The sequence below is a fragment of the Vombatus ursinus genome, unplaced genomic scaffold (genome assembly GCF_900497805.2).
Source record: "Vombatus ursinus unplaced genomic scaffold, bare-nosed wombat genome assembly UNPS02015255.1, whole genome shotgun sequence".
NCBI lineage: Eukaryota > Metazoa > Chordata > Mammalia > Diprotodontia > Vombatidae > Vombatus > Vombatus ursinus.
In genome coordinates, this window is record NW_020955033.1 from 35,963,471 (window position 1) to 35,981,829 (window position 18,359).

At 37.8% G+C, this 18,359-nt stretch overlaps 1 protein-coding gene across 2 annotated transcripts in view; it reads left to right on the forward strand.

Moving 5' to 3' along the window:
• LOC114031891 (microtubule cross-linking factor 1-like) overlaps nt 1-18,359 on the forward strand; it is a 170,441-nt gene that overhangs the window by 30,916 nt on the left and 121,166 nt on the right. Inside the window, exon 1 of one of the 2 annotated variants that reach the window (XM_027847086.1) lies at nt 9,120-9,164. The exons of the other annotated variant lie outside the window; for it this stretch is intronic. The gene's annotated coding sequence lies outside the window, so the exon portion shown is untranslated. Of the gene's footprint in view, nt 1-9,119; nt 9,165-18,359 lie in introns of those variants that run through there. 2 annotated transcript variants of the gene reach the window in all.

The window sequence follows — 18,359 nt, forward strand, 5'->3', positions numbered from 1 at the left end:
TCTCTCTCTCTCTCTCTCTCTCTCTCTCTCTCTCTCTCTCTCTCTCTTTCTCTCTCTCTCTCTCTCTCCTCCCCTTCTTTCTCCATATATATGTATGTATGTATATATATATGCACATATACATGCAGATAGATATAGATTTAGCTACATATGCATATATGCTTTTCCAATATATCTGATAACATCAAATCATAAGCTATCATTGGGAAATAGAAGTGATCTCAATGGTTGTTGCCACAGAAATATTCAAAACAGTGGCTAATACCAAGAACCTTCAAAAAGTAACACAGTTGTTTAGGACAGCTACATGGGGGAGAGATGAGGGCAATCTGTCTCATCCTCTTTCCTTGATGTTCTCATGCACTTTTATCATTCTGATTGAATGTTGTCAGCCTGCTGCCGCCCCAGACATTTAAAAACTAGACTGAAACGGAGTATTCAATGGTAATGAAATAAGTCATTTATCCTCAGAGCTACTTTTAGCTTCAGAGATCCTATTGTACTGCAGGTTTATATTAATCATGTAAGCTCACTGGTAATGATAGATAGCATTTATATAATACTTTAAGGCTGCAAATTGTTTTACAAATACTTTCTCATTTTATCCTGAGAACAACCCTTGAAGGGAGGTGTTATTACAGTCCTCATTTTATAATTGAGGAAACTGAGGCAGACAGACGTTAAGTGACTTGCCCAGCATCATACAGCTAGTAAGTGTCTGAGGCAGGCTTTGAACTCAGGTTAACCACAAAGACTTGCATAGTTAACAACAGTTGACCATACTTAAGTATTCCAAAAGATGGTCACTTTTTTAATGATGAGGAGAGGGAGAACATTGATGGCACCTGAAATCTTCCAGGACATGACATGGACTTGCCTTCTCTTCTCCACTAGAAGCAGAAGGTGTCAGATCTAAAATGCACTACTCACAGGTGAATGGAAAAATACTTATCGGGGAAGGACACCTTGCCAACTGCTTCATTTTTTTTTGTTATTTTGGGGAATTATCTTGGCAAAAGGAAGAGCAAAGACAAAAGGACAAAAGGATCCTAGGACAAAAGCATCCTAGGTGTTTTACCTATTCCAAACCCCTTTATTTAATATATAACCCCCTACAAACACACACACTCATATTTAATAATGATATGTGTGTGATATTTTGAAAAGGTGAAGAATATCTCATACATTATAAGCATTGATTATCCATAGTGGTAGCTAACCGCTGCCCCTAGCTACCATGGTCCTACAAACTTTGACACCACCACCTTCCCTTTCTTACCGCTACCCTCAAAAGAACAGGGAAGAGAGTGGCAAAGAGATGGGGAGGTAGCAGAGGGAGACAGAAGGACAGAGGGATTGGAGACAGATGCACGCTGTAATGACGAGAATGCTAGAGTTAGGAAGATCTGGGTTCAAATTCTGCTTCTGACACTAACTCTGTGACCATTGGCAAGTCATTTAACTAACCCTTCCAAGCCTCAGATTCCTCATCTGTAAAATGGGGATAATACACCCTCATGGGGCTGTTATAAGACATGAATTAGAGGTTGTATGTGAAGTGCTTTGCAAGTTTTCAAGCATACATTTCCATTATGATTATTGACACAGCTATTGCCGAGCTTTGGACACAACCATCACCCTAACTTTTCCTGGAACTCCTCAGTGCAATCCAACACCCAAGGCTTCCCTGTGACCACCCATGATGCAGGAGAATTTGAGGACACCCTGGAAAGGCCCCCAGGAATGCCAGGCCCCCACTGCTTTCATTGGCTCTCTTGTTCTCTTTCCTTCTAAGACAAATAACTCTGCAACAGCAGTAAACATCCTAGGCTCTAGTAACCACCAGCCCAGAGGTTCTGGCTCGTTGTCATTTTCATTTCTTGCCTGTAGGTAGCTTTGGAGTAGGAGGGAGGCTCAGTACTGAGGCCTATTGACTGGCTGCAAGTGCTGCCCACTAGCCCTCAGACTCAGCTGCCCTCACAACTCAGTTGCCCTGGCTTCCGTTATCTTGTGATGAGCTCTGGAACGTAAAAAGGGACCTCCATTCCCAGCCTCAGACAAAAGGAAAGTCAATTATTCCAGTGCCTTTAGCACTGTATCCTTAGCAAGTATTTCATGATCATAGTATTGCTTAGAGACTGAAGTGTCCTTCACCATCTTTCTTGCAGCCCTGTTTGACCCACCTTTTTTGAAAGGAAAGAAAGAACCCAGATAGCTTCATATGAAAGCTTAATGATTTGCCAAACAAGACAGCTTGAGCATCTCACACAATGGAAGGAGCAGTATACTAGTCCGTACAAGACTTGGGTTTATTTTTCCTTTCACTACTAAACTAGTTATGTGACCTTGGGCTATGGCCTTGTCCTTTAGGGATGCCTAATCTATAAAATGGAGATAGTAGTTCTTTGCCTGTCTGATGACAGAAAACCTAACTAGCCAATCTCTAGAGATTCCTTCCAGTTTCATTCATTAATTCATCCATGCATGCATGCATTCATTCATTCAAAAGATGGTCAAAAGAATCCCAGAGTTCTGTTTCTTTTGTGCCTGAGTTACAGGGCTCTCAACACCACATATAAAGAATAGTCTGAAAATGGAAAACCTTTCTACTTGCTTATCCTTTTAGTAAAGGTTTCTTTACAGTTTACCAGTGGTCATAGTGAAGATCAGGCTTTGAAGAATCTTTTGGGAGAGAAAGACTGGTGTTAAAGAGATTAAAACAGTTTGTCTTGAATAAAGATTGGGGAAAAGACTTGGGGTGCTTGTGTTTAAATGTTCCCCAAAGGCATTGTGTGGTAGTTAAATTTTTTTCTAATTTTTTTTTATCATTTTAGTAATAATGGTAGAAGGAAAAATTGGGTGATTTGAACATGCAAATGTGTGATTTTACATACTTTTTGTTTAGACTTGGGAGTGGGGTGTGGGTGGGAGAGGAACAAGACTGATTGAATTGGGGCTGAGCCAGTCAACAGAAAAAGTCAGACTGGGTAGTTCAAGATTCAAGCTGCTATGAAAAGGTGGTCCTGTAGAAAAAGACAAAACAGAGGGGATTAGGAACAGGACAGCAGCTGCAGAAAGATTTGGCATAAATGTTTTGAAACGGTAAAGCTAGAAATGAATGAGTTTGGGTTGCTAGGGAGAAAAGGAGATTTGTTTTCAATACAGCCACCATGGAGAGCCGCGAATAAGGTACTTTCATTACTGTTGAAAAGCAGAGATAGAGAGAGAAGCTGTCATAATCTGTCTTTAGGCATCATGACAAAACCCTTTTTTCCCTTCTCTTAGAAAGAACTCTTGTCAATTTCAAAATAGAACCATTTTTGAAGGCTTTTCTAATAACAGTGCCTTAACATTTGTCTAGCCCTTTAGTTTTCCAAATAGTTTTACTTCTATTGATCTTTTTAATGAGCCTGTGAAATTGGTAGAATAAGTTTATATTATATACACTTGAGGCTCAGAGAGCTCAAGCAGTTTACCCTAGGTCACACAGAGAAATCAACAGAGCCCCAAGTAGAAGCCAGGTCTTCTGGCTCCTAGTTCAGTGTTCTTTCTGCTACATCAAGCTATTCTGTGAAGTTTTTTGAATATTTTCATTTATCTGGGCATATGTATTTGAAGAAATCACTTCCTGCAATCACAGGAATCTCTTACAGTCATTTAGCATGTTTGTTGTTCTCTGTGTGTCTATGTGTATGGTTGTGAGAAAGAGAAGACTGATCCCTCACAGAAATGTGCATGAACTGATTGGAATAAGAACAAACTGGATTTGACAGTGAATTTGTCTCGTACTAGAGAGAAAGGCAGGCACAGTGAAGGTTTATGCCAGAGAGGATAGTAGAACAGAGTTGTCAGATTTGCAGCAGCAAAACTCCCCGGTGCCTGAACTAGATTAAGATATAATTGGGAAATTTATTAACAAAATAAATAAAAATACAATACAACATAAATAATGATAATTTGTGATTTTCTAAGTCAACACGTGGTCTTGGGGGGATCTATTTCTATTTGAGTTTACACCACTGTCTTAGAGGATCGTGGATTCATGGATTCATCTCCTTTAAACAACATTAACAAAATGTGGACAGAGAAAAAAGAAGTCAGAAAACAGGGTCAGAGCACACTAACCTTTCAAGTCACTGCTGAGGGCGCATCTTTGAGTGAGTTGCTCCGTGGGCTGGAACTGTATTGGAGCTTGGTCATTGGTGGTCCTCTTTGACCCACTCTTGGGGTGAGTCACCATCCATCCAATAGAAAATGGCCAGTGCATTAAAGAAAGGTCTTAAATTTCTTCTTTGAACTCTTAAAAGTACAGAATCAAATTCAGTTTACCCCAGGAAGTATGTATTGAACACATCATACTTCCTATGCATTTCCCAAACAGAGGTGGAAGAGAATAAAGTTTAATGCTAAAAAATTGTGAATGCTGATTTCTTCCTATTTTTAATGGTCATACTTCCCCTAAGCAAAGTGGCCAAAAATCTTATTTGCTCTTTGACCTGAAAATATGTTTTTCAGGTAATAATTTGTGATTGTTACAAAAATCATTATTAAGGCTGGACCTTGACTGTTCAAGCCTTCTTTTTTCTTTCTCTGTAAGCCTCTGACAGGGATTTCTCTCTACCTCTTGGAAAAGGACCTCATTTCCTACTTTGCTGTGAAAATAGAGACCATTTGCCTCAAATTTCCTCTTCTTCTCCCTTACTGTACACCTCAGAACCCCTTGACATTATCTCCTAATTTTTCCTCCTCTACTTCAGTCTCTGACAAAGAGGTGACCCTTCTGTTTGGATCTTTGATCTGGCAGATTGACTCCCCGCTGTAGTCATACTCTATCCCCCATCTCTGGTCTCTCCCATTCCCATGACTCCTCTCCTACTGCCTATAAACACTTGTTCATTTCTACCATTAAAAATAGCTTCACTTGATGCTTTTAAACTATCATTCTATGGCTCTCCTCTTTTACAACCAATGTCCTAGAAAGAAACTGCCTACTCTTGTCTTCACTTCTTTTCTCCCCACCTCTCATTTACTTCAACTTACTGCAATCTGGCTTCTAACCTCATCTGCAGTTTGGAAATTGGTCTTTCCAAAGTTACCAAAGTTACCAATATTATCTTAATTCCCTTTTCTCTCTCTTCAGTCACCTTGACATCTCTAATGCAAATAATAATAATAATAATAATAATAATAATAGCTAACATTTATATAATGCTTTAAGATTTGTAAAGTGCTTTATCAATTTTATCTCATTTTATTTTTACAACAATCCTGGGAGATAGATGCTAGAACTATTCCCATTTTACAGATGAGGACTCTGAGGAAGGCAGAGGGTAAGTGACTTTCCCACAATCACACAGTTAGTAAGTGTCTGAGGCTGTATTTGAATTCAGGTCTTCTTGACTCCAGGTCCAGTGCTCTATCCACCATACCACTCCACTGCCTCTCCTACAACATTTGCTCCTGTTGGTTACTCTTTCTTATTGGATACTCTTCTTTCTGGGTTTTCATGACAGTTTTCTCTCTTGGTTCTCCAATTACCTGTCTGATTACTGCTCAGTAACATCATTCATGTCCTACCCCCTTAACTTGGGTGAATGTCTTCCAATGCTCAGTCTTGGGCTCTCTTCTTTCTCTACATCTTCTCTCATGATCTTATCATCTCTGATGGGTTCAATTATTATTTTGATGCAGTTGACTTACAGATACATACATACATACATAAATATGTATGTATATATAATGGGTATAGAGCAAAGGCTGGAAAACTATAGCATGCAGGCCAAACCTGGTCCCTGAGCATCAAGGGACCTCAAGAGTCTGTCTAGTCTAAGCCTCTGTCTCCCATGCTATAGAGGAGGAAACTGAGGCCCAGGGTGATTAAATGACTTGCTTTTTGTTAATTTCCAATTAGATATTCCATTGGCATCTTAAACTCATTTAGTTCAAAGCAATACTCATTATCTTTCTGCCAAAGCCCATCTCTCTTCCCTATTTTGGTTAAGAATGCCACCATTCTTTCAGTAACCCAAGTTTGTAACCTCAAAGACATCCTTGATGTTGCACTCTCCCTTAACCCCCATATCCAACTACTTGCCAAGTCTTCTGATTATATCTCTACAACATTTCTCTCTTATCTAACATCTTCACTGAATGGCTCTAGTTCCATCCCTCATTATCTCTCACCTGGATTATACAGGTAATTAGTTTCTCAGCCTCCAGTTTCTCTCCTCTGCAATGCATCCTTCAAACAACTGCCAAACAGATATTCTTAAAACACAGGTTGAACTATATCATGCCCCTGTTCAAAAAGCTCCTATGACTTCCTATTGCCTCTTGGAGTAAATGCAGATTCCTCTGTTTGGCATTCAAAGCCCTTCATAATCTAGCTACAGCCTGCCTTTCCAAGCTCATTGTACCTTACCCCCCTTAACCTTCTATGAGAGAGCCAAACTCCCCTCCTTGCTGTTTGTGGTTTGAAAAGTTCCTTCTTCTATCCCTGTGCCTTTGCACAGGCTCTATGTCCATTCTTGGAATACATTTCACCTCTGCCTCTTAGAATGCCTCATTTCAACAAGGTTCATCTGATTTGCCACCTTCTAGATACTTTACTCTGTAAATCTCTCCTGATTCCCCCCAGCTGCTAGTGCCAATCTGAAATTACCTTGTATTTACTCTCTACACGTGTTTTCATGTTTATGTATACTAGCTAAAAAGTAAACTCCTTGAAGGGAGGAATTATTATGTTTCTGTCATTATCTCCCCAGCAGCTTGATCAGACCCTAGAACCATAATAGGAATGTAATAAATGCTTTTTGATTGATTGGAGTAGACCTAGAAATAAATTCATCAGGAGCAAGGCATAAAGAAAAGAGCAGAATAACAGAATTCTAATCTTGGATCTCCTGCTAACTTATTGTGTCATGGACCTCAGTTTCTCCATTTACAAAATGATTCAAAAATTCTTTGCAACTCTCACGTTCTAAGATTCCGAAATCCAAGAATCTATCTCATAAACATAGATGCACTATTCTTCTCTCTTGGGTATTAGAAATGAACAAAAGAGGGAGAAAGAACATTTAAAAGAGCACAGACAGGGTCAAGGAAACTTCACCTCTGAGATTAACAATTCAGAAAATGTTGATGACGGTTAAAAAAAATCCCTTTGTGATTATCCTGAACATTTTGAGTTCCTCCTTTACAATCTTAATTTCTATTTTTCTTTCTATTTACATTGCCACCATCCCCATTTCAAGCTCTTATTACCTCACCCCAGGAGTGTTGCCGTAGCATCTTACTGATCATTGGTCTTTAGTCTCATAAATCTGTAACATTCTCCTCTCCCCTCCCCTCCCAGCATCCCCAATAATATTTTATCAAAAGATTTGGCACATAGTGGGAAGGAATTAAATATCTGTTAAATGAATGAGGACTTTATCATATATTTTTTTCTTTATTAAATAACCATTACCCTTTTAAGAAATCTCTCCATGAGTAATTTTCTAAGTCATTCATGACCTTTGGATGCTCTGATTAATCATAACCTCCAGACCTGCCCTGGGCACTAGTTTCTTGACAGTGATTACAGACAGTGTAGTCACCATGGAAAGTGGCCTGTTCAGTGAGTAACAATGCTTCTATTGATCAATATCCTTGACATTCAAATCAACCTAGAGTCCTTCCATTTTGGTTGTGCAGTGTTGATTTCTCCTCCCCTGTGAGAAAATGGACAACAGCCTCCTTCAGTCAATCCCTCACCATCTCACCCGCAAGCACCCTTAGAGACCTCAGTTGATCTTTCAAAGAGGTAATGTTACCATTTGGGATGACCACATTTGAAATGGTGATCCCGTATTTGCTGCTGATTGGTCTGTATGCCAACACTCATTTCCTCCAGAGGTTTAATTCTAACCTTTTCCCTATTCCCCCAACAAACACTTTCCCCTACAAGAGTTGAATATCTTAGGGCAGCAAGAAATTATCTGAGGTTTTTGCTACTTGGAAATTCAGAGGTGGACATATAAATTTAAATGAGAAACATTGGGTGTTAAAATTGCTTTCTTTAAAAAAAAATAAGTTATAAAAAAGTATTGTGCTTATTCCTTGATAATTTTTCAGAACTGACAGTTACCTCCACGAAGTGGCTCCTTTGCAATCAAATACCAACTCCACTATTAAATATTTTAAACTCTTTACAACTGATTTTCAATATTGTTAACAAATAACAATTTATATATTTATAAATTATAAATGGAAAATTCAACCCATAAAATGTCACTAGGTGATAAAGAGCTTCTGTAGTGTTCCAGGCTGATTATACATTATTCTTTCCCATGCAGTCTCACTGATTTTCTCGCTGTTCCTTACACATGCTATTCCATCTGCTACCTCCATGCTTTGTACAGGCTGTTTCCCATTCTTGGAGTGCATTTCTTCCTCACTTTCCACCTCTTAGAATTCTGAGCTTCCTTCTAATTCAGAGGCTCCCAAACTTATTTGGACTACTGCCCTCTTTAAAAAAAATTTACTCAGCACCCTGGAAATCTACTTTCTTTAACCCTTTAATGGTTTTTTTTTTGAAATTTGTGTCATTTCAAAAAATATATATATATTTTTAAATGGTGCATCTTAAATTTAATAATTTATTGTAAATTTGTGGCAGTTTTTTCCTGCATTGAAATTTTGATGATGCAAAATTGCGTCATGTAACCACATAGTATCATACGGTAAACAAGTCATTATACACACATATTCCTGCCAATGCATGCTAGACTTCCTGACAATGCACGACATACTCACCTGCCAACACTTGCTTGTTAAGGCCTGTTAGCAGACTTTACCACTGATTAGTTATAACTTGCATTTTGTGTTTATTTGGAAAATAATGTAATCACTATGACTGTAACTCTGTTACACAACAGATAAAACATGTACGAATGGTTTTCCAACATTTTCTTATCTTCTTTTCTTTCCTTATGCTTTTACCACCCACTTATTTTTATTCAGTGCCCTGCAATTGCACCTGAGGTTACTACCACCCCCCTGGATCGTTCCAGTGCCCCCCAGGGGGAGGTACCACCCACTTTGGGAGCCTGTGGTTGAAGGAACAGCTCACATGCCACCTCCATCTACTAGTCTTCCTCCTGAAAATACCTTGAATTTACTTTGTAAGTAATTATATGGGTACATGTTACTTCCCTCAATAGAATATAAGCTCTTGGAAGGCAGGGACTGTTTTGTTTTGTTTTATTCTTCCTTATAGCCTCAGCAATTAGCACAGTGCCCGACAAATAGTAGATGCTTAATCACTAACAATTAAAAACTAATGTTTTTCTCCAAATGATATTGAAAATCGGTTTTGTTTTAGACTTTTATCAGTGTAGGGAGCTCTTGGTGTAGAAACACACTCCCTTCATCAATGCAGATTAGCAACTCCTTTGTAAGGCATGATTTTAGAAAGTTACCTAGTGCTCTGAGAGATTAAGTGGCTTGGTCCTGGTCAGACAGCTAGTAGTATGTGTCAGAGTCTGGATTTGAACTTAAGTCTTCTTGATTCCCCACCTGGCTCTTATCTGCTTTGGCATAATACCTTTAATTGAACAGCCATAGCATTAATTGAACTTGCTTTGTAACTATTTACATTTAAATAATTGAAATTCAGCCCATAAAATGTCATAACAGCGTTTGAGTTATTCCCTTGAATCTGTCTCATGGTTCTTTGTCTATTCATTCTAATTCACTTTTCCTCTTCTATGGTAGCAATTAGTGTGTGCGCTGTTCTTTTTACCCTGCTTGATTCATTCTGCATCATTTCTTAGAATGGACCAAGTTTTAAGGATTATTTGGAATTGTTAGAAATAATCAAAATATTTATGCCTCTGTTTTTAAGAAATATCTTTCGTTTCAGGTGAATATTGGTGCTTGTCTCATTTGGGAACCATATTTTATTTGTGTGTATGATGCAGATTTTCTCTTAGAAATATGAGTTTGGTCATGGAACTGGAAACGTGTAGTAATTAGAGAAACAGAGAAGCTGCTTCCTGAAGTAGTCCTTTCTTAGGACTTGCTGCGTGTGGGTCTCTGACTCATGTTTGGGCTGTCATTGGCTAAGCCGTATGATATCTGTAAGCCAAATGAACAGTTTTGTTTTTTGGATTTTCCTTAGTGAAGTAGAAAGTTATTTAGCACTATAAATACAGTGAGGCATATTTTTTACTTCCAGATGAAATGTCACACAGTCTGGCAGAACTTTTAGTGTAGGATAGTGAATCAAACAGTATTTTATTTTCTGTGGCTTAGTATGTGCCCAACATGGGGGTTGGGGGTGGGAATAAGTCTTCTCTCAGGTCATTATTGATTTTTTAAATTTTATCTTCAATGCATTATTTTATTTGCAAGAGGTTTGTGTGGGGCAATGGGTTTCTAGCTTGGGTGTCCCTGCACAACCAATGAGCACAAACCTTTGATGTGTTCACCCCAGTTTGTCCCTACTGGAGGAATTTAGGAAATGCTGGGTGTGTGCATCCCACAGTTGGTATTTGCATGTAGATACGATTCAGCCTATGTGAAACGTCCTCCATTGGATGCTTGTGTGAACTGGTAGTCCGGCAATCTTAGTTACACTGGGTTTTTGTATCTCTCTCTGGCTGGTTGGCAATAAACAAACATCAGTTGTGTTTCCATTACAACTACACCCCTCTTCTGACATCTGGAACTCTGGTCAGAGGGATGCAGGGCAGATTGTCAGAGTGGAGAAGACACTTTGGTCAGAGCTGTGTGTTGGCTCTTTGGTAGTCACAAAGCCACATATGGGAGTGGGAGTGAAAAAAAATCTGTGAGTTCTTGATCACCTCCACTTAAAAAAAAAACAAACCTAAAAAACGTGGATTAGTGGTCAAGATCACTTGTGGAAAATTCTGGAGATGCTATTTTATAACTGTGTTCAAATAGCGTATGACTGGTCTGAAATAACCCTGAATGATGAAAGGCTTTCAATGTGGGCATTATAGATAGATTAGGAAAGCATTATTCTTTGAATTATTACAAACTTTATTTGAAATTAAGATGATTTATCTTCTGTTTAACATTTCATTTGATGGGATTTTAAAATTTCCTTTATTTTTTTAAGAACAATAACCCTAAACATTTTGAGTCTTTTTACATGCATTTAGTTTGTGACCCTGCAGGTCATAGTGGACCACCCTAAACTCCTTTACTTCGTAGAATTGTAGACTTTCAGAGCCGGACAGGACCTCAAAGGTCATCTAGTCTAACCCATATTTATGTAGTAGTCCCCCTGTGCAACATATCTAACAAGGGTCCTCTTTGAGAATGTAGGACAAGCCACAACAACAATGTAGTATCTATCGAAAGATCTCCAGTGGATAGGAACTGAGTACCTATGGAGTCAGCACGTTTCCGTATTTGACAGCTCTGTTAAGGAAATTTCCTAACAATTAAAAAAAAAATCTACTGGTTTTTATTCTGTGCTCTAGGGCCAAATAAAACAAATAAAATCCCTTTTCCACAGGATAACCCTTTGAACATCTGAAGACAGTGGAATGATTTGCCATTTCCTTCTCTGGTCATTTACAAATGAGGAAACTGAGGCAAACAGGTTTAAGTGACTTGCCTAAGGTCATATAGCTAGTAAGTGCCAGAAGTCAGATTTGAACTCAGAAAGATGAGTCTTCCTGACTCCAGGCCTGACACTCTATACACTATGGTGCCACCTAGCGGCCCCTCACTGTCCTACATTTCAGTTTTCTCAATCTCTTTGCTACAATGTGACGCCTAGAATTGAACACAGTAGGCTAGATGTTTTCTGATCAAGACAGAGGACAGTGGTACCCACACCTGTTGAGCCTAAAAACCCCACCTCCTCTGTTAAAACAGCCTCAGATTACATTAGCTGTTCATAGTCATACAGTATTAAACTTGAAGCCCACTGAAAGTGGCCAAGTCTTTTTGGTTGGAATCTTAGGAAGTCACTTCTCTTACAACCTTTACTTTGTGTGGTTAATTTTTTAATCCAATTGTAGAATTTCCAACTCATTCTTATTAAATTTTATCTTTAGTTTTACCCATCGTTCCAGTCCATATAAAGATTTTGGGATCCCAATTCATCATCTAGTGCATTTGTTATCCCACCTAGCTCTGTCCTCTCAATATTTTTGATAAGTGTATTATCTATGATTCTTCTTAGGCACTGATAAAAATATTAAGCAGAACAGAATCAGTGATACATTTTAGAGGCAGCTAGGTGGCACAGTGGATAGAGGGCTGGGCTTAGAGTCAGGAAGATCTGAGTTCAAATTTGGCCTCAGATACTTCTTAGCTGTGTGACCCTGGACAATCACTTAACTTTCTCTGCCTTGGCTTTTTCAACTGTAAAATGGTGATAATAATAGCACCTACCTTCCATGGTTGTTGGTCATGGTAAGCATCAAATTAAATAATAATTATAAAATGTTTAGTACAGTGCGTGGCACATAGTAGGTACTATAGAAATATCAACTGTTTTGCTTTGTCAAACATATAAGAATATGAGTCATTCCCCAAAGGATGAATGGTCAAAGAATATGAATAGGCAGTTTTCCAATGAAGAAATCAAAACAATTTATAGTCATATGAAAAAATGCTCTAAATCATTATTGGTTAGAGAAATGCAAATTAAAATAACCTTGAGATATCATTTTATACCTATCAGATTGGCTAAAATTATTATTATAATTATTTCCTCTCAGAGTTGTTGTGAGGATAGGAATGAGATAATATTTGTGAAGTGCTTTGCAAACCTTAAAGCTAGCTTTAAAAAAAATCCACTAGAGTTCTCTCTCCACACTGACAAAATCCCCTCTTGGGTTCCCGTCATTCTCCCAGGTCACATCCATCTATAATCCAAACCACCATATCCTTGTGCACAAGGTTAGTTTTTTAGATACTTCCCTGAAATTCAGGCACCCTGTATTTATGGCCTTCCCCTGGGCTTCTTGCTAGGCTCAATGTCATAAAGAGGATAAGAAGTTGTTCTGAAATGGCTAGTTCTTGATAAACTCATACTGGCTCATAATGATCAACAAGGAACTCACAAACTATCTCTTCAATAAACAAATTTTCCTATTATTTATAAGTAAGGCTTCACGTAGGATCCCCATGCACTCCAAATTCTTCTGTTACTTTGACTAACTGTGCAACATAATTGGGCCTGCTAGTCTTGTAAACCTCAATGAAGAACCACAAGTAGGCATGGATTCAGGAATCCTTAGTATTTTATTTATTTTTTTTTTATTTTGTCTTGCATTGACAAATAGAAGTTTTCAAATGCACAAAAAAAAGAAGCAAAAGTAAATGAAAATAAAAAAAGAAAATTTAATTAGAAATGTTTATACATGTATCTATGTACTTCTGTAATTTACAATGTATTTAAAAAATAAATAAAAAAATAACTTTAACCTTGTACATACACTCTATCTCCTGACACCGTACCTTTTTACTGCCTGGAATGCTCTTCCTCTTCTCCCTTCCTAGGTTCCCTGGCTGCCTTCCCTGCTCAGCTCAATCTCACCTCCTGCAAAAGACTTTTTCTGGTCCTCCTCCCTACCTCACGCTTCTAGTGCCTTTCTTTAGAGATTACCTTGCATTTCATATATCTTGTATGTACATAGTTATTTGCATATTGCCTCTCCCATTAGAATATAAATTTCTTGAGGATAGGGATGATGTTTTTGCCCTTCTTTGCATCCCTAGTACTTAGTACAGTGCCTGACACATAAGTGCTCAATAAATGTTTGTTCTTAATAAGGTTGTCACAAAATTGCCCTATTTGCTTCCATGACTCCTTCTGACTTTTTTTCTCTATATGATTTGACTGCTGTTATTGTTTTTAGCTACATTACTTGTATTATATACATATTTTACTTTCCTCACTGTGCATCAATTGATATACATCTTCCCATTATTTCTATATATTCTCCGTATTTATAATACCTTATGCCTTGATAATATTCTGTTCATATACTATAGCTTGTTCAATCATTCCCCAAAAGCTGGATACAGTTTATTTTCAGGGTGTAAAAAGTTCCATTGCTAGGAACATTTTTGTATTGATAAACCTTTTTTCCCATCAATATCTTCCTTAGAATATAATTCTAGTAGTGGGAACATTGGGTCAAAGGGTAGGAACATTATTGTAGCTCTTTTTGTAGTAGAGAAATCTTTTCTTTTTTTTTTTTTTTTTTTTTTTTTGAGAAGTCTGTTTGGGCCAAGTTGTGGTTAGTTTGTTCTTACAGTGTTAAGTAAACATAAAGACTAGCAGATAGGAACCTATCCTTCCATTCCACCTGGGGCTAAGAGAAAGGTATCCTGCTTTAGCCCTGATGAACAAATCAATGTTGTTATTGACGTGTAATGGCCACTTGACAACAATGTCAATAAGTGACTTGGACTTTGAGGGTTTGTTCATTTAGCTTGTACCCTGGGACATGAGCATTCTATTGTCCCAGTGAATCTGGAAAATTCCTCCTTCCCTTTCTTTTTAATCTGTCCCCCACCCTCTGCCCCCCGTCCATGTCTCTGCACTTTTCCATATCCCGTATCACTTCACAGTAAAATTTATGCCAACAATTTAGGAGAATGCCTACAAATGAATCATCTATAGTCACCGAATTCTAGGAGCGTAGGTTTGGAGCTGGACAGGACATTAGAGGACATCTACTCATCGAGTCTAACTCTCTTATTTTGAAGACATGGTAAAGGTTAAATAATCTGACCCAGACTTCACAAGTAGTAAGTAGTAAAATAAGGATTTGATCCCTGGTTGTCCTGACCCCATTCCAGTGTTCTCTTTCCAATGTGCCCTGCACTATCCTTTCATTACTGGTTGCCAGTGTAGCAACAAATATGGGGAAGAATACTTAAATATTTTTGAGAATCAGGTTTCAGAATCAGTTTAGATTTTGTTTAGATCACAAAATCTTAAAATTTAGACACCTGAAGTAAATGAGTTAAAGTCACTAAGTCTGAATAGCCAAAATACTGAAATTTGCTCTAGTTTAATGAATAGTCAACCACAGACCATTTTTCTAGTCTTCATATCAAATTTAAATAATTTTGTTCTGTGTTGTTAGCAAGAAAATTTTCTATGTGTAGTGGAAGAGAGAACTGTCCTCAGGCTCAGGGTTTAGGTTAAATATGCTTTGTATATTATAAAATTGTGTATACCCTTTGACCCAGCAATAACAATATTAGGTCTGTTTCCCAAAGTGATTAGGGAAAAAGGAAAAGAACCTATATGTTTTAGAACATTTATAGCAGCTCTCTTTGTGGTGGCAAAGAACTGGAAAATGAGAAGACGCTCATCAATCAGGGAATGGCTAAACAAGTTGTGGTATATGATTGTGATGGAATACTACTGCACTGTAAGAAATGATGAGGGCCAGCTAGGTGGTACAGTGGATAGAGCTCTGACCTTGGAATCAGGAGGACATGAGTTCAAATCCGTTGTCAGACACATAACACTTACTAGCTGTGTGACCCTGGGTAAGTCACTTACCCCCGATTGCCTCACCAAAAAACAAAAAACAAAAAAAAAGAAAGAAAGAAATGATGAGCAGGTTGATTTTAGAAAAAACATTGGAAGACTTGCATGAAAGAACGAAAAGTAAAGTGAACTAAGAGAACTTTGGACACAGTAACGACAATATTGTGAACAACCAGGCTATTCTGAGTACTATAAATACTCAAATCAACTATAAAGGACCTATGAAGGAAGATGCTATCCACCTACAGAAAAAAGAACTGATAATTAGAAATACATTGTATGGTTTTACATATATTTATAAATCTCTGTCAAATGGTGTCCTCTAATGCAGAATAGGGAGGAAGGGAGGGAGGGAGACTGTTTGGAACTTAAAATATAACCAAAAAAATAAATTAAATTTTTAAAAACATATGCTTTGTATATGGCTGTCAGGAAAAAAGTGATTCAGGAGACATAGTGAATCAGAAGCTAAATATGAGTGAAAGGGATAGTGCTACAGTTTTAAAAAAAAAAAAAGCAGGGTGGATGCTAGCCTGTATTCATTCATTTAGCAAATGTTGATTGAGAGCCTCCTAAGTTCAAATGAAAAGTATTTTGTAAACCTTAAAGCTTCATACCAACAATGGCTGTTATCAGCACCGTAGGGAATACAAAGATGAATATGACACAGATTCTGCCCTCAAAAAGCTTATCGTCTTAAAAAAAACTATAAAATATATATGCAAATACAAATATATTTTCAAATATGCTATGATGTATGTGTGTTTGATCATATTTGACTCTTTGTGACCCCATTTGGGTTTTCTTGGCAAAGATACTGGAGTCATTTGCCATTTCTTTCTCCAGCTCCTTTTACAGATGAGGAAACTAAGGTAAATAGGGTTAAGTGACTTGCCCAGGGTCCCACAGATACTAAGTGTCTGAGGTCACATTTGAACTCAGGTCTTTCTGACTCTAGGCCCAGTGCTCTGTATCTACTGTGTCACCTAGTTGCCCCTATGATGTAGTAGAACCAAATTACATAAAGGGGTTTGGAAAAAGGAGAGACACGATCAGAAAGAGCACAGTCCAAGTTTTGCTATTGTTCTCAGCTTCTTGAGGAACCCCTTTTGTCAAGAGTATTTCAAAATGATTATGCAGAAGTCTGGGTCTTTGCTTTTGGGGGAGGATTAGAGAACAGTCATGCTTAGGGTAACTTTTCAACAAGCTGTTTGTTGTGCCACTGTACTTGTTTAGAACGTGAAAGAGATGATTAAAGTGTGTGCCAAGGATTAACTCTCTTTAGGCATGCCTGCTGCCTGTGCATTGTAAGACAGTTTGTATTCAAGCTTCTCTGTGACTGTAAATGTAATTTTGGAGATTTATAAATGAGTCTGGAGATGAATATAGTGGTGGGCAGCCCAGTGAAAGGTCAAGTTTCAGGGTCATCTCAAAAGAAAGAAGGAGTTTTGCATAGAGTATCCCCAAGGAATGGCTTGGCATAGATAATCTCAGATGTGTATAGAAATTCTCAAACTATTGGCTACTCACATTTTAAAAAATTTTCTGCCACTAAATGGACTGACTCCCTAGAAAGAAAACTATTTGTTGCATCTTACCATTTCTCCAGTAAATTAACCTAATCTTGAATTTTATACAGGACCAGAGAAGCAAAAAAAGATAAGTAAACTATATGGTCTTTCTCCTCGTTAATTATGGTTTTCCTAACACATATCAGAGGCCAGTTCCAAATATACTCATGAAAGTACTTAGCCATTGTTTTTCCAAGGTTAATTTGAACCAGTCACTGATAAAATTCTCCTTAGCCCTTCCTCCCTCCCTCTGTAGCCTTTTTCTGTTCCCTACTTGAATTCTATCTCACCTTAAAAAAAAAAAAACCAACAACGTAGCATTCTAACTAGTTTAGAAGGTATGCATTGATTGTATCTAGCTGTATTATTCCAGGTCACAATCAGACATAATGACAGGCGACAGGAATGCTCATTAAAATGCAGTACTGGTTATATGAGTGTTTACCACAGTCCACACACTTCTCTGAAAAGGACTGCCTGCTTATTTTCTGAGCTAGGCTTCTAATCCTCTCGCTTAGATGCTTCAATCCATCTCATTTAGACTCCTGGAATGTAATTTTTTTCTACTCCCCCTGAAATGAGAAAGATAAAGATTTTGGGAAATGGGATGAAGAAACCCGGGGAGTCGACCCATGACATGAGTAGTTTCACTAGTTTTAAAAATTCTGCAGAAGAGGCTAAAATGCTGTATACTCGTGTAGACAAGATTTGTGATTCTTGAGCTACATTGATTATAAGGGACAAATTGAAGGGTAAAATAACATACTTTAGTATCTTAAAAATATCTTTCCCTCTGCAGTCAATTGTAGGATGTTAGGGTATGTATATAAATTACAGATATGGGCTATGCAACCATATGAGAAGGTTCATATTTGATAGCCTAAAACAGGGGTGGGGAACCTCAAGGCCACATGTGATCTAAAGGTATACTTCTTTTGATTTCTTTGAAAAAACTTAATTGAGCAGTTTTCCATGCTTGTTGAATTTAGCTGAATTGAATATTTGATATGGCTATTTCAAGGTAAATTTTATTACGTAGTCTTATGATTGAATTCATCTGGGTGTCCCTAATCACTTTATTTTTACCTTTTAGAAACTTAACCCTTGACAAAGCCAATTTTCTTGCTACTTGGTAATGTTTTTCATACCCATAATAATAAGTTTTCATGCCCTTGTGGATGTGTTCTGCCTCTGTATCTAGCAATAAGGACTCCTCAAAGAGACGACTTGCAGAACCTCAATAAGTTGAC